This window comes from Tetrao urogallus (genome assembly GCF_951394365.1).
Source record: "Tetrao urogallus genome assembly, chromosome: 3".
NCBI lineage: Eukaryota > Metazoa > Chordata > Aves > Galliformes > Phasianidae > Tetrao > Tetrao urogallus.
In genome coordinates, this window is record NC_136815.1 from 59,494,531 (window position 1) to 59,521,668 (window position 27,138).

Sequence of the window (27,138 nt, forward strand, 5' to 3'; positions counted from 1 at the left end):
ACTCAAAAATCTGGTAGTGTCTTACAAAAGTCTAGTAGAGAGACATCTCTTAGAAGAGAAAAATACCTTTCACTTCACAACCACACCTTATTCATGTTATTGCTTTTTGGCTGCATGTTTGTGAACAGTTGTCGAGGATAAAGTACAAGAAGAATAAAATTTGATCAAAGATCTCTGAACACCTTGAGAGCTCACTGAGAATTGCAACCACTTCTGCTGAGGAAGACTGATACATTAGTTTCACAAAACAACGTCGAATATCCCACTAGTTATATGAGTTTGTTCCTCTTTTTTTAATGTTTTTGGAAAAATGCTTAAAATGTTTTGTTACTTAAATACATTAATGATATTATGTCTTTTAAGATGGCTGCTTCAAAAACAATGCATCCTATTTTATGATGTTAGACCATGACATCTGAAATGGATGTTGATATGGCAGTAGAGGTTGAGCCTTCCCACCAGTATCCCATTACATTTTGTTGTTGTAAGACAGATGTCAGCAGAGGGGCAGCCTGACACAATGGCATCTGACATGGAAACATGGATAGAACAAAAGTGTGGAATTGAATTTCTCCATGCAGAAAAATAAGGCGCCCATTCACATTCATCGACTCTTGCTGAATGTGTGCAGAGCCCGCAGAAATAAATAGGAGGCATTTCTTTCTGAACAAGGTGTTTTGCAGCTCAATACTATTCCTCTTTACTCATTTTGGCCTAGACAAGCCAAAGGGTTGGACATCCACGCTTTCCAAAACTTGCATGTCTTGCCATAGGGGGAAAAGCAAAACCTATTAATTGTTCCTCATGTATTTTATGCTATCACGGAACAAGCTTTCTTTACCAATAACAGTGTTGTTAAATGAGCATCAGCTATTACACGATTAAGTAATGCATTCCATTATATCTGGGATTTTTGTGACTCAGTCATATTGAAGAGTTCCTCATAGTTCCAACTTCAGATGCGTCAGATCAGTCTGTTGTCCCCTCAGTTAAAATGTTTGCAACAGACAGTTTTTTTTAAGGTAGATCATCCAGAGACTAACACATAATAGTCTTTTGCAATGTAGAATGTTATGTTTGTCCCCATATCACTTTACTGTGCATTTAGTTTTTTTTTTTTTTTAAATCATATACCTCTACCTATTCAGTAGATCTAATACAGTTTCTCAAATCAGCAGCTGAGTAACAACTTGGGTGTTGACTTCATTTTCTCACCTGGTAGCAGAGAATTTTTTTTGCTCCATGTAAGTGAGATATAAAGGAAAGTAATTTTAGAGGTAATTTTGTGAGTAACATTGGCTTCCTAATGAAGAATACAGTTCTCTAAACAGCAAAATAATACTTTAAGTATTAATAATAATTTAAGATTACTATGAAAGTATCTACAGAATTTCTATGTTGCTTGATTTTTTCTCTATTTACAAAAAAAAAAAAAAAAAAAAAGGGGAAACGTTGGCAATATTCATTCATTCCATTATCCTTGTTTTATTGGTGTTGTAAATCCTGGTGGAATAATGTGCCTCCTTGCTGTATTTCCTTCTTCCTGCAAAAACTTGATTAGAATTTTCTACAGTTTTTGCCCACTTGAATGGCTGTCACTTTTGTTTCTCCCATGCTTTTCCTTTGTGTGTACTTTACTGAGAGACCCTATTTCATACACTGAAATAATGCATCCATCCATGCATGCACGATTTATGACATTAAAGAAAGTTGTGACTTCTGTCCTGTTTACCTGACTGACCTGACCACGGTCTTGTTTGCCTACAAAGATCTCTTATTTCTGCATTTTCTGCTGGGCTGCCCTAGTGGTCTGTCAATGCTGTTCTCTGCTGTCAAGTGCCATGCCTCTATCCATTCCAACACACCCTGTTTTCTAGGAGGACAATTGTTTTTCACTGCTTTCCTTGAATGAAATGTTGAGTTGCTCTTGGGTACAGTTGGAAGATAGTCAGCCTCTATATTTTGCAGGTTGCTTAAGTCTCTCTGTTGCAAATAATTTAAAGTTAAATTTAGTGTTTCTGCCAATATATCTTCTCAAGACTGTCATGTAAGCTGTACAAGCTCCAGTCGTAAGAGGCTCCAACTTTCCACAGCACAGCCTGTTATTGCATTTGTTTTCCCTTAACGAGGTGATCATGTACAGCAGTCAGAAGTGAAAACTTACTATCTGGAATCATAATACTCCCCATCTTTGCATTATTCTTTCCTGTCAGTGCTTAGGTAAGGCTTAATGATGCTGTTCTAGCAATAAAAAGCCACAGGCAAATGGTGCATGTCAAAACGCACACATCTAGAGCAGCCTAATCCTCCGCATCACATTTTCTAACTCCGATTAGAACTTCTGAGTTTGTTTGCATTTCTGTCATCAAAATGGACAAAGGCAGTGTACTTATTTTAAATCCCAGTGCTCCAGCAGGATGCAAAGCTAAAATGACATCCTTATAAACTGAGACTCTCCATAGCACTACTTATAATTTGCTGTCTTTTTTTTTGACCAACCATTGCTTCTGAAGCGTGCAGAACTGGGTCTGTGCAGGTTTAGGGAGCTAAGCTGCTTATTGCCTCTGCTGTGCTGAAGTGTTACTTCCTGAAGTTCCTGGTCTGATTGATGTACGCACTTCTGGAGCTTACCATTAAGTAATAGAGTGCGTTTAATGGAAGGTTACCATAAATGCTAAAGCAGATGAGATCTTGTCACACAGATCTAGGCCCTTAGCTAACTGCAAGTTTTCAATACTTTTCTTGTGGTTATGTGTGTTGGTGTTCCCCTCCATCCTGACTCCAAGTCGCAGATCTTTGCCTAGATGCTGGTTTTTTTTGTTTGTTTGTTTGTTTTTTGCCTTCTGTCCTTACACTATAAAATGTGTGGACTCTTACCTTCAAACTTTCTGCATTTGTGACAGACTGGGGTTGAATTGAGCCAGTGGATTAGAACAACTTATAGGATATATGTGGACACTTGTAAACCAGAAAAAAGATTGGATCAGGGTAAAAACTTAAAACTCCTTTACAAAAATGTAACTGCAACTCTGACAAAATGCAGGCACTCACCTCATGTTTGCCCTTATGCAATTCATGCTTTGTCGTTTTTCTTTTGTGATGGTGTTTATCAGAAGATAAGTGGCTTGCATTAGACCAAGAAAACAAAACAGTTTACTGGATTGTACATCTAATTGCTATTGAATAACACCACTGTAGCATTACCAACTTTTAGCTCAAAATCTCAATTCTAGGAAGCAAACTGCTTTATATATTGCAGTTGTTGGGAAAGTTTCCAAATATATGGGTTTCATTCTGCTTCTTTCCCTCTCCTCCAATCCCTTTTGAAATATGGGCTGTTGAATCTTTCTGCATCAACTCCAGGCAGAAATACATCTCAAAAGCCCGTAATCATCACAGTCTGAATCTGCAGTATCTGTTTTCAAATGCAATGCACCATAGCACTTATTCCAAGTCACTTTTGAATTGCGAAGTTAGACTGGTGCTTTACCTCCTACCTGGTTCAAAGCCCCAAGGAAATGTAAACCAGCTGTGCCAGCAGTCTCCAAGGTATCCCATTCAGGAACACTTGGGAAACACATTATTAGAAAGGAGAGAGAAGTGTTCTGCAGCAGGAAATCTTGAGTCTGGCATCTTAAATGGCTGAAAAAAAATGTTTTTATCATGGAGCAATACCATATTGAAGTCTTTATGGGCTCTCTGTACAGGAAAGATGAAAATAGAAAGCAGTTTGTAGTTGCTCCAAGGCTTTTTCTTTCTTTTGTTTTAGTGACCAGCCCTTTGTGTACCTTGTACATTATGTTCCATGTACAGTGCCACTGAGAGTTAGACTTAAAGGAGTAGGATTGTCTCATCTCAAAGAGGAGAGATGTGAAAAAGAAACTAAGAAATTGTGTGAGTCTTGTTCATAATTAGAGATCTATAAACAAAAAAGCCATCTTGAATCTTTCAGGCCAGAATGTAGGCATCCTCAGGTCTGATTTGAGCTAAAGAGACTTTTGTGAGGAGAATGTTGTGGCTTGCACAAAGACCTGGAGAAACTGAGCTTGTGTAAAATGGAAAGGTGCAAGGAGCTGATGTTCAGCCTGAGGAGAGCCTGCCTGGTGACAACAACAGCGAGTTCTGGTTGTGCCTATTTTTCCAGTTATGAGCCGGGAAAAAAAGAGTTCCTGTATTATGCCGAGCTTCAAGAAGAATGTGTATGTATTCTGTTTTTGTCTGTCTTGTGGTCCGAAACTTCAGAAGCAACAAGAAGCTAGTGAAAATTTCGAGGAAGTCAATTATTGAGCTCTCAGCTATTAAAAACATAACTTTGGCAACCATGAGTAATCTCTGTTTTCCCAAATATTTAGGGGAAAGAAATACGAATGTTCTGAGACTGGCTACTGATTGCAGCTATTGGGTGATTATGGGAGAGAAGGAAGCGGCTCACATAGGCTAGAATCTCACTTTAAGGAAGAATGGTCTGTTACAAATAAGGAAACTTTAAAGTAACTGTGATAAGCAGCAAAGATATTCCTTAAGACAAAGAAAGGAGTATCTGGAGGTGTACAAAGGATGAGACAAAATCTGGCAGTACAAAACAAAAACAAAAAAAAAATAAAAAAAATCAGACCTTGCCATTAGTGCATTAGGAAGCTGTTGGAGGAGGGAGTTGAGCGCAGTTCAGCAGTGCTCTGCTACTACTCTTACCAGTTTAATGGTATCTATAGCTGCTTGGAATACTAGTTTTGTGGTGCTGAGGAGGGTGTTTACCCTGCAACTTCCCTAGCTCTTCAGCCTCCAACCTTTCTCAGTTTTACTCAATGATTCTGGGGCCTTCCCTCCACTGCTCCTCTTTGGACAACTTTGCCTGTGTCAACCCCTGGTTTTCCCTTATTCTGCTACCTTTTTAATTTGTTCCACAACTCCAGCCCATTCAGAGATGTCGGCGCTTGGTCAAGTTGGAGAGCTCTCATAGTTTCTTGTAGCATCAGAATAGTTCTCAGAATAGTTCTGCTTTATTGCGTTCAACGTAAATCTTATATACCATTCACTTACAAGCAAGAAATTCCTCTATTCAGTTCACTGGCCTAGCTTCTCCCAAACAACAGTGATAAAGGATGAAAGATTTCTTAAGTGTGATAAGATTAATGCATACAAACAGAACCTCCTGTTTACCCTTAGACACAAACAGATACCATTTGTTCTCTCTTACACTCCAGACTCCCGAGGTTTCACATTGATAGGGTCTATCAAGGAGTGTGATAAACTGTTTGGTGACTGCTCACATTTACATCTTTCCCCACACAGAGATCACAACACCCCTGTACCCCAGTGACCTAAGTTGCCTCCCTATTGCTCATCACCAATCATGAATTTGAACCCAGGGAGAACAGCAGAACTGGGACTTTTAAGTTACATCTTCATTATTTGCACCATCCCATGGCTACAGAATTCAGAATCCAGGCTGTGAGCATCTCAGTGAGATGGGAAATTTCATAGAATCATGGAATGGTTTGGGTTGGAAGGGGCCTTTAAAATCACCTAGTTCCAACCCCCTGCTATAGTCAGGGAAACCTCCCTCTAGACCAGGTTGCTCAGAGCCCCATCCAGCCTGGCCTTCAATGCTTCCAGGGAGGGGGCATCCACAGCCTCACTGTGTAACCTGTTCCAGTGTCTCACCAATCTCACAGTAAAGAATTTCTTCCTAACATCTAGCATTAATCTTTTTCAGTTAAAAAAAACATTTCTCCTCATCCTATTGATGCACGCCCTTTAAAAAAAGTCCATCCCCAGCTTTCCTGTAGGCACCCTTCAGGTACTGGAAGGCTGCTGTTAGGCCCACCCAGAGCCTTCTCTTCTCCAAACTGAAGAGCCCCAGCTATCTCAGCCTGTCCCTACAGGGGAGGTGCTGCAGCCCTCTGGTTATCTTCGTAGCTTTCCTCTGGATCTGCTCCAACAGTTCAATATCCTTATGTTAGCATGCCCAGAACTGGATGCAGTACTTCAGGAGGGCTCTCATGAGAGCGGAGGGGCAAAATCACTTCCCTTGACCTGCTAGTCACACTTCTCTTGATGCAATACAGGATACAGTTGGCCTTCTGAACTGCAAGTGCATATTGAATCATCAACTGACACCCTCAAATCCTTCTTCTCAGGGGTGCTCTCAAGCCATTCTCTGCACAACCTGTATCTATTGGGAAAATCAGGCAGGAGACCTGCGTGGATGAGCAAGGAGCTCATGCACAAGCTTAAAGGAAAGAAGAAGGTCCATGAAATGTGGAAAAAGGCTTTGACCACCTAGGAAGAATATAGGAATGTAGTCAGGGCCTGCAGGGATGAAACGAGGAAGGCTAAAGCCCGCCTGGAATTGAATCTGGCTAACGTGATAAAGGATAATAAAAAAGGCTTCTTCAAGTATGTTAACAGCAAAAGGAAAACTAGAGAGAATGTGGGCCCCTTACTAAGTGAGGGGGTGCGGGAGTTCTGGTAACAGGGGATGCTGAGAAGGTAGAGATACCGAATGCCTTCTTTACTTCCATCTTCAGTGAAAAGGCTCTCCCTCAGGTTTCCCACACCCTGGAGGTTAGTGAGAGGGTCTGGGGAATGGGAGACTTCCTTTAGTCAGGAAAGAGGTGGTGTGTGAGCGCCTAGGCAGTAATAAGGTCCACAAGTCCATGGGATCTGATAGGGTGCATCCACCTGTGCTGAGGGAGCTGGCAGAAGTCATTGGTGAACCTTTCTCCATCATCTTTGAGAGGTCTTGGATAATGGGGGAGGTCCCTGAAGACTGGAGGATAGCCAATGTTACTCCAGTCTTCAAAAAGGGCAAGAAAGAAGATCCAGGTAATTATAGGCCTGTCAGCCTCACCTCTGTCCCTGGAAAGGTGATGGAACAGCTTGTGCTGAATATCATCTCCAGACAACTGGGAGGAAAAGGAGGTTATCGAGAGTAGTCAGCGTGGGTTCACCAAGGGGAGGTCGTGCTTGACCAACCTGGTGGCCTTCTATGATGCTGTCACAAGCTGGGTGGATGGGGGAAGAGCAGTAGCTGTAGTCTACCTTGATTTTAGGAAGGCATTTGATACTGTCTCCCACAACATCCTTATAACAAAGCTGAGGAAGCGTGGGATAGACAAGTGGACAGTGAGGTGGGTTGAAAACTGGCTGACTGGCAGAGCGCAGAGGGTCGCCATTGGTGGTGCAGAGTCTGACTGGCGACCTGTAACTAGCGGTGTTCCTCAGGGGTCTGTGCTGGGTCCGGTCTTGTTCAACATCTTCATCAATGACCTTGGTGAGGGGATAGTGGCCACCCCTCAGCAAGTTTGCTGAGATACGAAGTTGGGAGGATTGGCTGACACGCCTGAAGACTGTGCTGCCATTCAGTGAGACCTGGATAGGCTGGAGAGCTGGGCAGTAAGAAACCAGATGAGGTTTAACAAAAGCAAGTGTAGAGTCTTGCATCTGGGGAGGGATAATTGCATGCACCAATACAGGCTGGGGGATGAGCTGCTGGAGGGGAGCTCTGCAGAGAGGGACCTGGGTGTCCTGGTGGACGACAGGTTGACTGTGAGCCAGCAGTGTGCCCTCATGGCCAGAAAGGCCAATGGCATCCTGGGGTGCATTAAAAAGAACGTGGCCAGCAGGTCAAAGGAGGTGATCCTCCCCCTCTACTCTGCCCTGGTAAGGCCTCATCTGGAGTTCTGTATCCAGTTCTGGGCTCCCCAATACAAAAAAAAGACAGGGACCTCTTGGAAAGAGTCCAGCATAGGGCCACAAAGATGGTGAAGGGCCTGGAGCATCTCCCCTATGAAGAAAGGCTGAGTGAACTGGGTTTGTCTAGCCTTGAGAAAAGACGACTGACAGGGGATCTAATCCAGGTTTATAAATATCTGAGGTGTGGGGGCCATAGTGGTGAGGCCAGTCTCTTTTCAGTGGTACGTGGAGACAGGACAAGGGGAGATGGACACAAGCTGCAGCATAGGAAGTTTCGCACAAATGTGCGCAAGAACTTCTTTACAGTGAGGGTGACGGAGCACTGGAACAGGCTGCCCAGGGAGGACATGGAGTCTCCTTCTCTGGAGGTGTTGAAGTCTCGCCTGGACGCCTACCTGTGCGACCTGGTGTAGGGAACCTGCTTTGGCAGGGGGGTTGGTCTTGATGATCTCTAGATGTCCCTTCCAACCCCAACAATTCTGTGATTCTGTAAGTATGCTAGGCATTTCCCTGACACAGGTGCAGGACCTTGCACTTGGCCTTGTTGAATTTCATGAGGTTGGCATAGACACACCTCTCAAGCCTCTCTAGGAACCCCTGGATGGCATCCCTTCCCTCTAGGGTGTCAACTGCACTACTGAGCTTGGTGTCATCTACTAACTGGCTGAGGTGGATTTGGTCTCTCTGCCCATGACATATCAAAAGATACTAGTAACACTGGTCCCAGCACTGATCCCTGAGGAACACCACTTGTCCCTGGTCTCCACCTGGACATCAAACTACTGGCCACAACCCTCTGATTGTGGCTATTGAGACAATTCCTTATCCTGCAAGTGGTCTACCTCATGGTGCTGCCTCCAGAAAAGAATGAGGCCAACTCCCACTGCAGAGGGCTCTTGGCTCCCTATGCAGATCCCTAGGACTCATAGGAGCATAATTCCCACTCTTACCTTGTGTGATACACTCTCTCTCCATTTGTGTTCAGTGGCATTTTCAAACTTTGCTAGCATCATCATTTTATTTTCTGCAATAATTCATCTGTGCTGTAATGCAGTGATGAAACTGAAAAATGATCTCTCACTCTCTATGGAAGAAGTAGATCAGATAGCAAATCACTTAGCATAATGACAGGGCCCACCCAGTACCACCAAGGATACTAAACAGGCATGCCCTGGATTTGAAGTGCTCTAAAAGTCTGCTCCATGTAATAGATGCATGCACAATTTAGCCAACCTTCCTGCTGTACCCCTGCAAGAAAAGAGGGTGCTGTACCGTATAATCAGTGAATATAAAGATGCTATAATTTCAAAATAAACAAGAGAGCTTGGCTAAACAGGTTATAATAACAAAAAGAGAACAGATAGAATGCTTACCCATATCCTAGGCTTGGTGCAAAACTCCAGAGGAGGGATTTCCAGAAGAGATCCTTTCCCTCTCGCAGTCAGCTCTTAAATAGGTCTAGGAGAGGTGGAGCCAGGCTCCATCCCTTCCAGCAGCACAGGAGAATTGCCTTCACCTGTGCTTCCATGGCTGACTCATTGTTTGCCTCAGGTGATCAATCAGAGGTTCAGGCCGTGATTCAGCAGTTCCCATACATGTGCCTAAGGTAACTGCCATGTTATAGTAGTGTCACCTGTATATGGATTATAGCTGATCCAGTTACAGCAAACGGAGTTTTCACTACAGAGGAACTATTTCCCTTTGAACATACAAACCAAGGATTCTCAATTTTGTGGTTTTTTTTCTAAGCTTTTCCTCACCCATTCTTTTAAGAGGGTGTTTTGCCTTCTCAGACAATTCTCCATTCGTGCAGACTCCTAAATTCCCATCCAGTCCATCTTTCTTTGCTCTACATCCTCTTTTCTCTTCCTGTTGGTCATGTAAGATAATCCTATTCTTTTTAGTTCATGATCCTAAGGGAGCATATACATAAAACGTATAACATCCTTTTAGTACTTTATCTTCTGCCTTCTGTATCTCTGCGTATGATTCCTCCTTCACTGGGTTTTGGGTTTTGGTGTTTACCCAGCCTGTCAGGTCTCATTACTTCCTTTTTCCCTGACAGCAAATTGCTAGCAGCGTATGTGTGAGTAGCGTATGTGTGAGCAGCATACCTTCCTCTCTTCCTAAAGCATATGCTTTCTACCTGCCACTGGGGAGAATTTTTTTCCTCTACAAAAGTGAATTGACTGCAATCTCCAAGGGAAGCTCTTCGAGTACTTTTTGAGATAAAACAATTGTTATGTTTGCCTTTCCATTTCATAATCTCAGACAGTCTCTATCCTAGGAGTCTTCATATAAAGCTGTACATCTTCAGGAGAATATCAGTACTTCACAGAAACTCCTTTTAGAGCCTACCAGTCAAACCCTTTGTTTTGATGTGGCAGGCAGTCCTACGTGTGGCCATCGCATATCAGTTATCCAGATGCTAAATGTCATCACTGCTGTGTGCAGAAAACATGCAGGTCTGTTGCAGGTTTCTCTCTGCAGAGGGGACTGAGCAGGATCTTCGAAAGAGCTGCAGTGCAGGGAAGAGCCTGAGACTCCTCTGCATTGCTGCATTGGTCTTCAGGGTGACTCTCATGCAGACAGGGGCTGAAGATGTGATGTTACTGTTGATGGTGGGAATCTATCATAGATATACTGGTCAAACTTTTGCTTTCTTGTGTTCACACCACAGTCTCTACATCTCAGATGTGGCTGTGCATCCAGTAACAGTTCCAGTTCACTAAACCCACTGTTTGAGATGGGAGCTGCTCTTTGCCTGCTAGGTGTTGGTTCAAACAGATACACTGCCTCTGTGGTTATAGCTATACAGCAGAAGAGCATGTGAAATGTAATCTGGGAAGTGTGTTAGGCCAATAAAAAGGTGCAAGTGATGTATTTGGTTTGCTGCTGCTATGAAAAGACCAGTTTCAACTGTTTCTACACATCAAAAAGAATATGAGTCTGTTTGATTGTGTGAGAAGTATCTCATAACAGGAGTTATATCATACCTCAAAGCCTGAGCTACACCTGGGATGTGAAATTTTGCAGTTCTCATGAAGTATTCAAAAATGCATTTCTATAAATGAATAGCACTGAAAATTGCTAGCATTAAGCTTTTGTTAATAAAAGGAAAAGAAAAGAAAGGCACTCTAGATGTTTATCCAAACATCTGCTCCAAGCAGGGGTCAGCTGTGAGGTCAGACCAGGCTGCTCAGGTCTTCATCCAGTCAGATCTGAAAATCTCGAAAGATGGACACTACACAACTTCCCTGGACAATCTGTTTCAATGTTGACTGTCCTCATGATGAAACTGGTTTTTCTTACATCTGCTCTGAATCTCTCTTGGTTTTGTTTACGCTTGCTGTCTCTCCCTGCAGTGCACTGCTGTGAAGATCTGGGCTCCATTTTCCTTGTAGTTTCCTCTTAGAATTCTGCTATCAAGTGCTCCAATTTAGAAAACTTTTCCTATACCGGGGGTCCCAAAACTGGACACAAGATCTTACTTAAAGACTAGTTTATGCTATGCAATTTCCGCACCCAAAAGGCCGTTCCTATGAAGTGCAAGTATATCTTAGAATCGTTAAAGTTGGAAAAGACCTCTAAGATTATCAGTTCCAACCACCAACCCATCCCCACCACATCCACTAACCATGTCTCCCAGTGCCACATCCACATGGTTCTCGAACATCTTCAAGGATGGCGATCTCACCACCTCCCTGGCAGCTCCCTGGCAGCTTGTGCCTTGCCGCTCTTTCTGAGAAGAATTTGTTCCTAATATCCAACCTGAACAGAGATGTGCTCTCTCCACTGTGTCAATGCTGCATCTGGAGGAAAAAGACCTCTCTCCAGAGTATCTAAGTGTCCTTGAACTGTGTTTCCATTCTTCCAGGAGGATGGAAACAGAAGGAAGGCAGAAGGAAGAGCCAGTTACAAGCCTTATTAACCATCTCACTATATATATAACCAGGGGTTTCTAGCCTGGCCATTTATTTAGGCTCAGTCAGGGGCTGACTGCACTACACAGAGGAAATAGCACGTTGGTAGGAAACAAAGCAGTCCCTCACAAGTTCTATATGAAAAATAAACTTATCTTCTGTCTCAGAGGAAAATAAATGGGTACTATATAAAATGCTTAAATATGGTCATTGCACTGAAAAATTGGTGATATATTATTTTAATATGCCTCAGGCCACCAGGTGGCAATATAAGGAAAAGGATAAACGCATCTCCTGAACCTGCCTTGTATACGTGAAAAATCAAAATAAATTTCAGATATATTCAGAGACAGGTATTTGGTCTCCTCTGAGTTGTTTAAATGCAGTGTTTCAGCGATAAGCATTTCTCATCACAAAATGCTGATTCTGAAAGCAATTTTTTCTGATTTTGTTCTGAAGATGGGAAAACATCCATGCAACTTCAGAAAATTATGTGCACCTCCTAATCACAGTGTCTTATCATCTTTTATAGGCATTCTTCCTCACCCCAATATCTATATTTGAAGAGCATGTAAAATATTGTAATTTTCTTACTTTGATTTCCCGAAGTGTAAAAAGGCACTCACTTTCCTGCATCTATTTTGCTGCCTCATTGCAGCATGTCTTGTGTTTTTTGAATGGTTGCTTAACCACACTGATGCCCCAGAAATGGCTTCATCAGCTGGTGAAGTCCCACGCACCTCCTGAAGGCAGTAGCAATTTGAATTGAATAGTGTCCATATGGATTGACATGATGAAGATCTCTCAAAGTCCAGTGATCTATGGTTCAGGCATATGGTTTGGGGTGGAGAAGAGAAGGCTCTGGGAAGACCTGATAGCAGCCTTTTAGTATCTAAAGCTGAGGGGGCTATAAGATAGAAGGGGACAGACTCTTTAGCAGGATCTGTTGTGTTAGGACAAGGGGAAATGTTCTAAAACTAAAGGAAGGGAGATTTAGGTTGGACATAAGGCTCTGAGCAACTTGATCTTACTGTAGATGCTGCTGTTCATTGCAGAGGAGGTGAAATAGATGATCTTTAAAGGTCACTTCCAACTCTAAGAATTCATGATTCAATAAAATACTTTTGAACTAAAAGAGGAGAGATTTAGATTGGATATAAAGAAGTTTTTTACATTGAGGGTGGTGAGGCACTGGCACAGGTTGCCCAAAGTGATGGTGGATGCCCCATCCCTGGAGACACTCAAAATCAGGCTGGATGGGGCTGTGAGCAACCCGATGAAGCTGTAGGTGTCTCTGTTCATTGCAGGGGAGCTGGACTAGGTGACCTTCAAAGGCCATCTCAAGCGATTCAATGATATCTTAAACCAGAGGAAGCATTCATGTGCATATCAGCTGGATTTCTTCCTCCTCTCATGGATTTGTCCACCAGGGGAATTCCCCAGGTTAAGTCTGTGCCATGTGACGAACCAGTTCCTGTTTGTTTTGGACGTTAAATGCCTGCTTCTTCTTCTATAAGGGAAAAAAAAAAAAAAAAAAAAAAAAAAAAGCCATTTTTCAATGCCTTCATGCTGTTTCTGATGTGATACTCCACCCATGGATTTCTTTTTTAGGCTGAAAAGACCTACTGTGGCTGAGTCTCTCTTGTGGTATCTGTGCAGTTCCTTTCATCAGTCTTATTGCCTCTTCTCCAGCACTACAATATTTATAGGCTATTTAAAAGTATTTATTACTCTCAGCCTTTTCATTTATTAATATTTGCCTAGAAGTGTCTACTAAACCAAACTGCTTATTTGATGTAATGACAATTTTTTTTTTTGTTTCTTTGTTTGTTTTTGTTTTAAAACAGAACTTTATTTGAAGCAGTTGAGGCACACATTGTGAGTCTAACGCTGCCACGCTTGCACAATATAGAAGGGAATGACTGTACCTCCTGAGTTTGTGAGCAGTACAGTGACTTGTGTTTTTTCCATGTTAATCAGGAAGATCTTTTATAAGGCAAATGAAGTGTGAAACACTGCCTTGCTCCTCCACAGCTCACTCACTATAAGGTGTCTAAAGAGGTCCTCTGAAAGCAAGTAAAGCCTTGCTGGTCTTGGAGAGCTGTTCTTCTCCTGCTGGAGTACCGAAGTGGCCTGGTCAGCTGTAAGACATCAAAATGCGGTCTACTCACTGTTAAGAAAAGTCATGTAAAAAGACACTGCATGTTTGTTTCCATGTGTTATAACTGAAAGCGTGGCTTTCATTTTTGTCTAAGAGGGAGCAAGTGCTGGAAAAAACGTGGTTGACTGATGGTAAGAGCTGGTGGGCAAGTGAAGATCCAGCCTGAGAAGGAAGTGCCCAGTTTCAGCCCACAGCTGTGGCAGAACCACAGCAAATGGAATTTGTTGGAATTTGAGGCTGGACTCCAAAAAGTTCCATGGTAGCCCAACAATGTCCTGAGAAGCAGGACACTTGCTGTTGTGCTGTGTTTCTGTGTAGGTATGAGAAAAAGCTGAACATACACTTTTGAGGAAGCTCTCGTGTCTCTTTTCTGTTCCTGCAGTGCCATATGCATTCTCTGAGTCACTGGGATGAAGGAAAAACTTTCTTTGTAATATCCTGTTGCATCCTGCACAAGACTGCCCATGCAGAGGTAGAGATTTTTGTGCTTATACATAACCTTGTCTGAAATGCTCTGGAGCCTACTATGTTTACTCTCCTTTTAGGTGCTGCAGAGAAAGTGTTGCTCCTCTGGGGAGGCGAGCCTGACAAAGTCTGACTGGTCTGGTCATCTAAATGTGGGCTTGGGGTCATTCTTCTGTGAGGTCTTTTCTTTGCAGACATCTCCCCACCCTGCAGTACTGCAGGTACACACTGGTCAGTTAGGAACTGGCTGGAGCTACTGACTGTGGCACCATCCCTGTGCCTGAATCTAGTTGTTTGATGTGTCTCATGGCAGCATGACTGCAGAAAATCACTTCACTTTGGCTCCAGAAAGCATACCATGTCACAGCCAGACATACTCTGTTTTTTTTTGTCATCAGCGGTTGGCTAATACAAACAATATTCACTTCCCAAGTGGCACAGATATACAAATCAACCTTTCATAGGCTAATGGCCGTATGAAGATTTGCTAGCTGGCATTCATGACATGTGGAGACACGCTGATGCCAGATGCTTGCAGGGTTTTGGCTATGCTGTTCTCATTTCCAGGAGGATAGTCAGTACCAGGCTATTCTGGGAGATCAACTGTGGGCCCGCATCAACGTCTTGTGCTTCTTTCAAAGCATCAGGCAGTGGCACTCCCCTGGGTGTGTCAGTCAGCTGGCCTCTGCGTGGTGTCATGCTGTTGCCTAAAGCTCCCGGCCTGTCTAGCTGCTATAACACCACTCAGACACTGAACTAATGTCATGTTGTGACATCTCTGAGAGGTGGAAGTCTTTGAGGATGCAAACAGAATAATGTATCGTTCTTGGCGAAACCTTCTGGGGAATCGTGCTGTGAAGGGATGAGCAAAGCTGCAACAAAGTCATTGGATTCTTTGGTCTTTTCAAACTACAGCATCACTGCAAGTAGAATTTTATAATGAGATAAAGGTCATACTGTCATACTGTCAGTCATACTGGTAAACATGGAACTGGTAGACTTGGTATTTTTATGGGACTGCTATAGCAAAAGAGAGCCCTGACTTGGTCTCTGCTTTAATCCACCTGTGTGTCTTGCTGTTGGTGAGATCATGTTTGTTCCATGGACTTGTATTTTAAATAGATGAGCTGACTTAAGGTACCCACTGGAAGGGCCTTCACAGAAAGGGCATTTCTGACAATACGTACAAGAATTCCAACACCAGCATAACTGTTTTGTTGCCAAATACTAATCTAATTTGTATCTATATTAGCACCCATTGGTGTAGCTAACAACAATCAACTCTAACACCTCTTTGTGTTTGTCTATTATTGTCCTGAACCAGATTCATTCTCTATTTTCTTTTTTTGAAAAATGCAGGAGGGGAAGCAGAGGCCATTTTAGTGATCAATATTGGACTATTGAAAATAGCTGGAATTTGATCTGCCATCAGAAAACCAGAACTGCATTGTTGGTTTTCGGCCGTGACTCGATACATATATTAACCAATGTGCCCCCCAAGACCTTTCATGCATTCTGCATCATGTTAGAAACATTAAAATATTAACAAACTTTGATCCCAGTGCAGATGAATGCTCATTCAGCTCTGTTTTTAATCTAGAATGCACTCAGTCTTCTGAGTTCATAGTAAACTCCAGAAACCAGGCTGAAAGCAGAGCACCACCATTCAGCAGCATCTAAACTCCTTGTTCAATTATTTAAAAGCTGCTCTGAGAGCATCTTTGGCAATGTGTTACAGATTGTTGTTGGTAGTACATTTCGTTGGGCTTTTTTTCCACAAAAAGAAGCATCCCTCTGGCCCTCACCATTTCTTGTGAATGAGCTCATTACAGTTTCTGTGCAGCAATCCCTTTGCCTCATTCCTTTCAGTAGCTTAGGGCTGCCAGAGCTCTTCCTCCGTATATGCATTGAGGATGCCATATTTTAAATGCATCACAAGATAGCTTGTAGTTTTCCCAGACAAAATTAACTGAGATTAACTTCTAGGAAATTAAGGAGAAGAGATGGATGTAGGAATACGCCTTCTGCCCTTGAATATTTCAGCAGCAGCAGCATTAGGCAATGGCCAGCAAACAAAACCTTCCTATTCCTCCCTCACTGCCCTTCTTCCAGGGGCCTTGGAAGTGGCTGCAGCAAAGCACCTGTGTGAAGAAGACAAATGGGATGCTGCCAGCCCTGCCTTTTGCACCAGGTCTTGTTGTGTTCCTGTGTGGGCTCTGTGCTATGGCTGCACAGGGCTGGAGCAAACTCCCTGTTGGCAATAGCAGCCAGCCTAGTTTCCCCAGCACCTGACATGCTAGAAAGCAAAGGAAGGTATACATGCCTCTGTTCCTTTTATATTTCTTTTCATCTCCCCTCTCTAATCTCCCCACTTGAGGCTGGTTTGGCTGTATCTAAGGAAGTTTGGAGTGTTTCTGAAATTTCCTTCATTTTGAAAAGGTCTCCCGAAAATTTTCCACTAGATACGGCCATGTGAAATCACACATCAGAAAGAGCTCCAGTGCTGCAAATTGACATGCTCATCATCTTTACGTTTCGTTCTCTGAATATCTTCAGCATTCCTCCTTTTCATTGTAGCAACACCCTTGCTCAGCCTTAATTGTTGCTGCTTATTGATCTCTGCACAGCACATTTTTCAGGCAGCTTTACCAGTGGAAGCTGAAATCTCTGTTAAGGATGGCAGAGGAGGGGCTGAGGAATACGGGCACATCTGTGACATGTACTTAGCTGGTGGTTAGAGGTCCTCAAATTAGACCAGGAGCTCTGGGTTTGTTTTCCTTACTTTGTGGCAGCAATTCTCATCCTCCAGCGTGAATTTTCAGACTGTCAAGCAAACAGTAAGAAGCCCTTCTCGCTATGGACTGGCTGTGAATTGCATGACAATGAAACCATAATTAAAACATGCAATTCTTTGCCTTTTGTTGTCGTTGGCAGTCAGCTTGCTAACAAGTGACTTTGGTGACCCCAAGTGCCAGAGAGGCTGTGAGATAATTAGCGAAGGGAGGAGATGTGGTAAGGGAAAAATATGCACACCTCCTGTCAGCTGAGCTGAATGCTGACCATAGCTTCTCCACACTGGTTTTCTTTTCCATCAGTAAATTTCAGCATGTCACTAAGTATCTGTTCCTCAGTTTCCCTCCAACGATATCCTTACTCTTGCATCCAATTTGTACCTCAACAGGGAGACTAATTGATTGCAGTTTACACATTTATTTTCTAAAGGTAACTACAAAGTGCTTTATTTAAAAACGATGACTTCCTTACTGACGATCTTACAAGCAGACTTGCTTTTAATTACAAAGCATACCTCCAAGCACAGAGTGATGAACAAGCAAGTTAAAGCTGCCTGAACAAACCAAGCAACATTAATTAAAATGTAAAACAGGCCACAGCAATTAGGCTGGAGAAAAAACACCTAAAATAATAAAATTCCTTCCTCGCAGGTTAAGCTATCGGTCTCCATTCAACTCCCAGCTGTGGGAAGAAGAGTTTTTCCAGTTTAGTTTGGCGTTATTAGCAGCAACAATCTAAGAGTGATCATAAAAATGTATGCAACAGCGTCATGTTCCTGTCATAGGCTGATTAATGCTAATGGCAGCAGATTAACAAAAACAAGGAGAGCGCAGTTCACCTGGCAGCATGTCTTGCTATAGGCAGGATGTCATTTGCTGATAGGTGGCTTGAAGCGTGGATAACTCCAGAAGCAACCAGGTGCACATGCCAAATGTACGTGCACTGTGTCACATACGGAAATTCAGAACCAAACTGGCTTGAAAAAGCAAATATCACAGAGTCCCAGCATGGCTGAGGCAGGCAGAGCCCTCTGAGCCCATCAGACCCCAGCCAGCTCCTGCAGGAGCACCCAGAGCAGGGTGCCCAGGCCCATGGCCAGACAGAGTCTGGAGATCTCTGAAGAAGAGACCCTACAGCCTCTAGGCAGCCTGTGCCAGTGCTTGCTCATTTACACAGCACACAAGTGCTCCTGGTGTTCAGATGGAACTTCCTGTGTTCAAGTTTCTGCCCACTGTCACTGTTCCTGGCACTGGACAACACTGAAAAAAGCCTGGCTGCACCTTCGTTGCACCTTCCTTCAGAAATGTATAGATATCAACAAGATCCCCCTGGGCCTCCTCTGCAAAAGCTGAGATGCAGGAGGTTCATAAGGTAAGTCGTGGCTGGGGTGCTTGGGATTCTCCCTGCTAGGGTGCCACATTTCATTACTAGTGTGTGGCAGAATGTCCACCATCTTACTTAAGAGAGGGGAAGCTGAGGCTGAGCCTGGCAGCAAGCTGAAGTCAGGCTCGCAGGTCAGAGATACACCTACCCGTGCAAAAGGCAGACCTTGCAGGGAGGAGAGCAGATGTCATGGCAGCAAAACCCAACGCGTGGCTGAAACATCTCCCCAGGCTCTGCTTCTCAGAGAATTTTCCCTGCAGGCCTCTCTCTCCAGCAGAGCTGAGCTGCCTCTGCTCTCTAGGAGATGGCAGGGGGCTGCAGGTTAATGAGCTGCACCTGCTGCTGAAATGAAGCTGTAATTATCCTGCATTTTTCCGCAGAGCTGGGTTATTGGGCTGCAGGGGGGCTGCAGGGGTGTTGTTTTCCTGGGGAGGATGCTATGGGGTGTGGAAGTCAAAAGGCTGTGTTTGTGCTTAGGGTAAGGCTGCCAGAGAGAAACTAGGAAGCTCCATGTTTACAAGGGCAAAGGACGTGTGCAGGTACTTTTGCTTATGGCCTTTTGTGCCCAAGTGTTGTTGCCCGTAGACTCACTCAAGCCTCTGAGAAACCCAACAGATACTTTGAAATGGGATTTTGTGGAGAATTATGGCAAGGAATTTGAGCAATTCAGTGCCCAGAGGCCAATGTACACACACAGTGTCAGATGTTGAAGTGCAGAACAGAAGGGGTTAGGAAAAGCAAAAATCACAGAGTTGCAGCATGGTTGAAGTAGGCAGAGCCCTCTGGGCCCATCAGGCTCCAGCCCTGCCCCAGCAGGGCCACCCTGAGCAGGGTGCCCAGGCCCATGGCCAGGTGGAGTCTGCAGACCTCCAAGGAGACTCCACAGCCTCTCCGAGCAACCAGAGAGGCATTGAATTCTTATGCTTGATAAAGGTATAAGAGCTGACAGAATAAACACATCAGTGTTTCTGCTGTATTTGTTCTAGAATTAGGAAAATTGTTTAAAGTCACTTCCTAATATAGGGAACAGACAGCAAAGATAACAGGCATACGCGTACACTAGCAAATAACTTGAAAACCAATATTGAGTACCTTTCTAAAGCATCTTTCATGCAAGCAGTAACCTGAACTTTTTAAAATAAACAATGTAAGCTCAAAACTCAGTAGCAAAAAAAGTTTACTGCTAGGAGAGCACCCTGCTTTTTCCTTAAATGTTGATGCTGCTGTGCAAATAGTTAAGTCATACACACCAGATAAATGAGTATCACCAGATACACTGTTAGCTAACAGAAAATAGAAGCTGAAAATTGTGGTTGGGAAAAAACTGATGCTCTTGTAGGAAAGTACAAAAATGTTTCAATTTGGAGGATTAAACAATGCTTTGTTTTACTGCTGGCTGATGCTGGGGATGATGGCAGCATCTCTCCGCTCTGCTGCACATCCTATTGCCCAAGCGCACGGCCCAGCAGCATCCTGGATGCAACGTGGAGCTGCCGTGCTATTAGCAGTTTCTCCCTGCTCAGCAGTGCTTCTTGGCAGTGAAATTGTCTTGCTCTGCGACAACAAAATCGATCAGCAACCTCCTCTGGGGTCTCAATGCCACATTGCTGCTTACACTACATAAACTAATTTGATATTCTTCACCATTCTGTTTTACTGCACTGCTAGTAGCAGTTCTGGATAATATTAAGAATGAAAAATTGAGGAAGTGAGATGCTTTTACAGACCTACTAGACAGTTCCAGATTCACCTTTAAGCCCACTCTTCCTCGAAGTGTCTATGTCACAGTGAAAGCCCTTGATATCAGTGTGAAATTGCATCAGTTCATCATGCAGGCAGGAAACCTGCCTGTCCAATGTCCATTTAGGCCGAAACAAGTAGTTTCCTGAAATACTGTAGAAATGCAGATTAGCATCCTTTATTGGAACTGTTTGACACCAAATTATTATTTTTTTATGTGTAATCAGGGATTGGAGCTGGCGGTGGCTGTGCCTTTGCTGAGTGAGTGAGAGATGCACTGGGTGCATTTTATTTGGGTCACTGGTAACATTTCATTTTCACAGCAGAATATTTGATTATATATTTTTTGCATAATGAAGCAGTGGAAACACACAGCAGTCCTCCCTTAGAAAAGACAGCTGGATGATACATATTTAAATAGCCTGAATGGGCTTTCCTGTAATCATTAGGTCCAAGCAGGGAACTGCCTTCTCCTGCCCAAGCCTGCGGCTGGAGAGAGGCCTGCTGAAAACCATAACAGTTCTGTAAGGAAGAGGAGAAATTGAAGGCCTCTTTTGCACTGCAGAGGAAGTTGCAGGTAGGTAAGTTATGGCTAAGTGGCACTGTTTGGCAGAACCACCTTCCTTGCAGACTGGTCACAGCACTGGAGTAATGCAGGATCCAGCCTCTGGCCACCTCTGCAGTTTGCCTTGAGCTCTCGGGGTGCGAGAAGTCAAAAGCAAGCAGGTTGCATAAATTCATAACAAAAATGAGTATAGTGAGGTTGCCACACTTCCATTTCTTCCTCTGGAGGCTGAGAATGAAAGATGCATTTCCAGTAGGCAGGGAGTGGGTGTGTGAGAGCTGCGTGTGTGCTCCTGTTCCCACCATCTGGTAAAGGGTGAACATTTCAGGGGAAAGCATTCTGACAGCAGAGTTCATCTTGGATTAGCAAATCATAGGAAAACCATCCATTTGGTTGCCCTGACTTCAACGACTGAAGAATAGACTAGGGAAGGAATAGATAAAATGAATATTGTCAGATCACCAGGAGCCAGAATCGCTGTCAGAAAGATGCTAAAATGCATGTGGGCTGTAAGAGAAAAGCCAAGAGAGTCTGCTGAGGGCCAAGTGCAGGTGATGCACTTCAGGACACAGTCCCCTATAGCCACTCAAGCAAGTGCCCTTGACATAGCAGAGGCTTTATTCAAAGTGAGCTCCATGAACACAGGGATGATTCCTAGGGGAAGGGCGAGAAGGACACGAACTGAAACACATGAGATTTGATTTATACGTAAGAAAAATCTTCATGGGGAAGGTGGTCAAACACAGGAACAGGCTGCCTGGAGAGGTTCTGGAGTCTCAGTTTTTGGAGATCTTCAAAAGCTGGCTGGGTGTGGTGCTGGACAACCTGCTTGGAGCAGCCCTGCTTGATGCAGGACATTGAATCAGACAACCTTCAGAGTCCCCTTCTGACCTTAGCTGTTCTGTGAAGAGGATTGGACTACCATCTAGTTGTGGAGAAGTAATGGGAAGAGGATAGGAATGGCAAGGGTATGACCCTACTTTTTTCACTTCTGTTAAAGCCCTTTTTTCAAGGGTAGGACAGAGAAATCAAGGACAGCAATGGGCTCTGCAGATGTGAACAAGTTTCACAAGTAAGGTGCATGGAGTCCTTTGTTTTACTATGCCTGTGATTTAACAATAACTAATGAAGAGCTTCAGGGTTGTTTTAATCAATGACAGCAACCTACTTACCTGGTAGAAGAAGCCACAGAAGAGGGTTGGCCTGCAGAGTCTGAGTGGCTCTCAGTGTGTGCAATGCCATCCATCTAAGGAGCCAGCTGGGACCACCTGTCAGTGGTGGCATGGCAAAGCAGAGCAGCACTACTAGCTGGGGGTGGAAGATTTGTGGCACAAGCAGTTAACAAGAGTATTTATGGCCAGTGTAGGCCTAGCTAGTGATGGACAGATGAGTCAGGTTATCAAGATTAGCAGCCTGGAGCATCAATTCTGATAAGGCTTCCCTATCTAGGTGGAAAAGGCAGTATTTCCTCTGGGACAACAGATTGATTTGTGCCTTACATGGATTTCTTTCTGCTTAGGCATCAAAGTACTACAACTGGAGCAGGTCTGGAAAAAGACATGGGCAAGTTTCTTACTTGTCTTCTTTAAGATGTGGATGCTCTGTTTTTTAGGACTGATTAATTTTTTCCATGCTGACATATTGTCTGTTTTGTTTTCCCTTTCTGATTACGTAAAGCTCATTTATAGAACTTCTGCCTTCAGCTTGTACTTGAGCCCCAGAAAATACAATTTCAACTTCCTAATTTCTAGGTGGAAGCTTTTAGTGCCCTCTCAGAATTGAACCAGCCTTATTTCTGCCAATCAGTACCCAATAGGAGAAGTCTAGTCTTTCTAAAAGTCATTAGTTACCTTGTTTCTTCAAGTATGCTGTTTTTCTTGTGTGAACCAGTCCATCAGTTAAACAGTGATTAACCCCGTGTTCCGCATTACAAATTGACCTTGAGTTCATTTCTTGTCACAAATTGAAGCATTACAGGAAGCGGCTAAAGTTCTCCAATATCTTAAAGGCCAACATCGTCTTGAGTCATTTTGTGACAACTGCAATTGCCTGAAGCATGAAAGCAGGCACCTCACAGCTTAGCTGAAGCAAGCTGAGACACACAGTGTTTTCAACAGAAAAGACCTTGATTTTGCTAATAGTTCTTATGCTTATTTTCTAGGGTCTTCACCTATGCAGGTTTTGCTGCAAAAATTCCAAAGTATGAAGAATCAATAGATCAGGAGAGGGTGATGGGTAACATTTAGCATGGTTTGAGAATTGCTCACAATGGCTGAGGTTAGTGTATGTGTTATTTTATTCTTTTATATTTTGCCCTGAGAAAAATGTATTTTACCCGTAGTCCAGAAGCTTGGATAACTTTTAAAATACTTATTTCAGGTGTACTTTAAATAGCAGACAAATTTGTCAGTAAGCTACTTAGCTGAAAACTTTCTTTAACTGCCTAATTTGCCATGTGGTGTCTTGTTAGAAAACCTAAACAGAGTGGATAAGAACTAGCTAGGACTGCCAACATCTTTGCATAAGCAGAGCTTATTTTCCTAGGTTTGAAAGCTGTCTGGGGAAAGTACATTCTTTCTTGAGAGGGAGACCTACTGTTCTTAGAGTCGAGGGCTAACAGCGCAGACACAAGCAAATAACAATGTTAGGAACTGTAAGACTTGACTGCCTGTCCTGCTGGTGGAACTTCTTGATTTGAGGATGCTGAGCACTATTAAAGCCACCTAATGCATATGTTCTATAGCAGCGTTGTGGTTAAACAGAGAGAGTTCTGTCTGCAAATACATCACCCGAGCACCTCCTACTATCCAAAACTTCATGATTTAAAGGTGATTTAGGCTGGGGAGAAATATTCTGGAAAACAAGGTGTGTGAGGCATTAATTGCCCTTTAAGTCCCTCTCCATTTGGTGTTTCTTTTTCATTAGTTCCACTGGCTGTTCCTCACCATCCCTAACGAACTTGCTGAAATCAGTGTGCTATTCACCAGCTGTTGAAGGAATTAGATGTATATTCTGTTATATATATACAACATCTTTAAAATGCAGTAGAAGAAAACATCTGGGCTCACATACCCCAGTAAACATGAACAGATGTTTAAGGAAAATCAGCTTTGATAATTCATTCAGCTTTCTTTGTGCAGTAAGCCTATTTGGTGGGGTCTGCCACCGTGCAGAGTTCTCCCATCAGCTCATCCTGTGTTGCAGACTTCTGCTCTATTCTCTAGATTTGGCCGCTCTAAGTATCTGTAGTGACAGAACCTAAAACTGGTATTTTCATGTAATTTAGAAGTCTTCCAGCTGTCTGACAGACTGTTAGGGAGGTGAGGATATGTTATAAACCTATAAATACTCTTGTAAGAACAACAGAAAACCAATGTCAATTTTCTTCTCCCATTTGGCAACACTCCAAGCATCTGCTGTCTAAGAATATCAACTTTTAGCAGCAAATTGGTGCACTGAAACAGGCTATGTCAATTTCTCTCATTCCCTCAATGCTTGGAAAAGAAAAAACAGAAAGGTTGCTACTAGACTATGGAAGATAAGGAGAACTATGAGATGAGATTAATGTTTCCTATAACATGCCTCAGGCAATAATAAAGACAACACATTAGATTTTAATAAAACATCATCAACAAAAAAATATCTGTTTCATTTTCCCTTAATGTAAGAGAAAATTGAGACAGGCAAGGAACAAACCCTTCATCTGATACAGTGAGATCAGTTACCTTGCTGGTTCACCCATGCTTAACAGAGAAACATGTATTTGGCAGGTGTTGGGACTAGAAAGGTCTTCAGTTTGAAGGAAAGACAGATTTAAAACTTTTTAGGCAAATCTAGCCATAGTTACCATATAATCACTTAGTCTTTTGTCTTGTGGTTATCTCTGCTTACTGCTGTCTTCCCAGAATTTTACTGATGCTAGGAACCAGGAGGAAATCTGTTCTTCACAGCTGAGCTGAGGAGGTCTGCTCCCCAGCTATCAACATGACAAGCATGGAAGAGATAGAAGAAGAATATAAATTAACAGAATTCTCCATGCAATAGAAGCTAAGTCGTTGAGGACCAAGAGTACTAAACCATGGGTGATTGCTTAAGTGGTATCTTTTGAGGACAGCAGCTGAGGCCAATGACCTACGTAAAACCCAGGTTTCAAAGAGCAGAGATTAACTGACATAAATCTTACTGTTTCTAACTGGGAATACAAGCAACAGAATAACCTGCCTGCTGGATTAGCAGTTGGTCTCTCAGGGGATTATGACCTTGCATTACCAGCAAAATGCCCTGTTAATCCCTCCTTCGGGAAATGCTTCCCTGTTCTGTATAAGGATGCAAGCGCATGAGTGGAAAATACACATATGTACACAATATGGATCCCTCCAGGAACTGGTTGTAGGCATGCAGCCTGTCCAGCAGCCATCCCTGATCACCCAGAGCTCCCTAGCTGCTAACACCTGCAGCATAAGAGCTCCTGAGGCCCACAGGCCTACATTTGGTGCTCATGCATGCACTGGTGCTCATGCATGCACATGTATGCTTTGGGCTCTCCAGCTACAGGCCTTGGACTCCCTCCCTGCCCAGCAGCTGGCCTGGGACCCTCTAGTCTCTAGGCTCCTCATCTGCTCATGCCAATGTGTACCTCAGCTGGCCTCCAGGCTCCACAGTCCCTTCCACAGCTGTTTTTGGCTTTCTGGTCCCTCTAGCAGCCAACCCTCACCCATGGCTCTCTGCCATTCAGCCCAGACTTCTAGCTGCCTAGCTGCCACCAGTGAGTCCAGCCTGATGTTCCCTGGTGATCACACAGAAATATATCAGTTGCTTTTATCCCTTCAATCTCTTTTTTTCCCCCCATCTTATTCCTCCCAAATCACTTTGATCCCTGACTGCTCTTGACTGGTCTTCAACGTAACCACTCCTTTCTGGGGCTTGCACAATCCCCAGATACTCCTCCCTTGCATCCCATGTAGGGTCTCACACCCTATAAGGCAGTGACTCCCCCCCAGGCTGTAAGATGATCTGGAGAACCTTTCCCCCTGAACCTCTTCCTGGGACTGTGGGCTGAGCATCTCCCTATGAGGGGCCAGATCAGGGGGCTCCTCTCTGATTAAGTTTATGGGATTCAGCAGTTTTCAGCTTTGTGATGCTGGAGATGGATCCTCACAACTTAACTGCTTTCCTACAATGCCAAGGCTGTGATGATGTTGGGGTGTTCTGTTTTTCTCACTGGGTTATTGGGGTTTCCCTGCCAGTCATCATGGAGATGGTTTTTTAGTTGCATAATCTAAAAGACATCACACAGAAATTTGGTAAATCAGTTGAACAGCTGAGTCTTGGTAGCAAAATTAATTAATTAAATAGATAAGTCTAAATAAAATGACTTGCAGAACTGTGCCTATATGGGAAGGCTGAACATCCCCAGCTGTCCTTGCAGTTAAGGGGAGGTGAAGCTAATTAAAATTGCTTAGGGTTATTGCCAGCAAAATGGCAGAAGTACTGCATTCATTATTTAGTAAGTTTTGTACTCTACACTCCACCACATAACCTTACTGTTATAAATCATAGTACACTCAAAGAACAGCTAAAAGGTCTTGTTTTTTTGCCATATGTTCATTTCTCATTTGTTTAATTCTTTACTTGTGAAGCTATTTTTGTTTCAGACTCTTAAATTAAAAATAAAATTGGCCCATGGATGCCAATTAGAATTTAATGATTAAAAGAAAAGCCCAACAAAACACAAAATAAGGGAAATTTATAAAAGAATAATGAAAGCTATTGATGAAGTTAGCTATAAATCTAAATTGTAAATACTGGTATTACTCACTGCACATTTCTGCTCTACAAAAATAGCAACAATTTATTAAAAGAAAATGTATGAGCCTAGATTATCCTGTCAAAAATTCCTTGATAAATGATAAATCAACATAGTATTTATATAATATTTCTCATCTGCTTGTGAATGTGCAATTGTTTTAACCCTGAACATAGGACTCCGATGTTCCAAATTCGGCAGAAGGGAGGTTTAATTCTACAGTATAAAATCAACGTGCTTAAACCTATGCAACTTGTCGATACACCTGGGCAGCAGTTTCTGATGTAAAGCTTTGCCTTTGGAAAAATGTGGAATCTTATTCTATACTTAATCATTTTCTGGAGGACTAACTGCTTTTCTAAAACTGCTTTTAGTACATACAACCATACATATGTTTTCTCCCTTCTCTAGACTCTGTTTTGTTTTACAATATGCCCATGTCCTGCTTTGTGGTTTTCCATCTGGGATCATTGAACCCAACTCCTGGCCCCACACAGGACCACCCAGAACCCTACGTCTTTCTGAGAGCACTGTCCAGATGCATCCTGAATTCCGGCACTCAGGGCCGTGCCCACAGCCCTGTGCAGCCCGTTCCATGCCCACC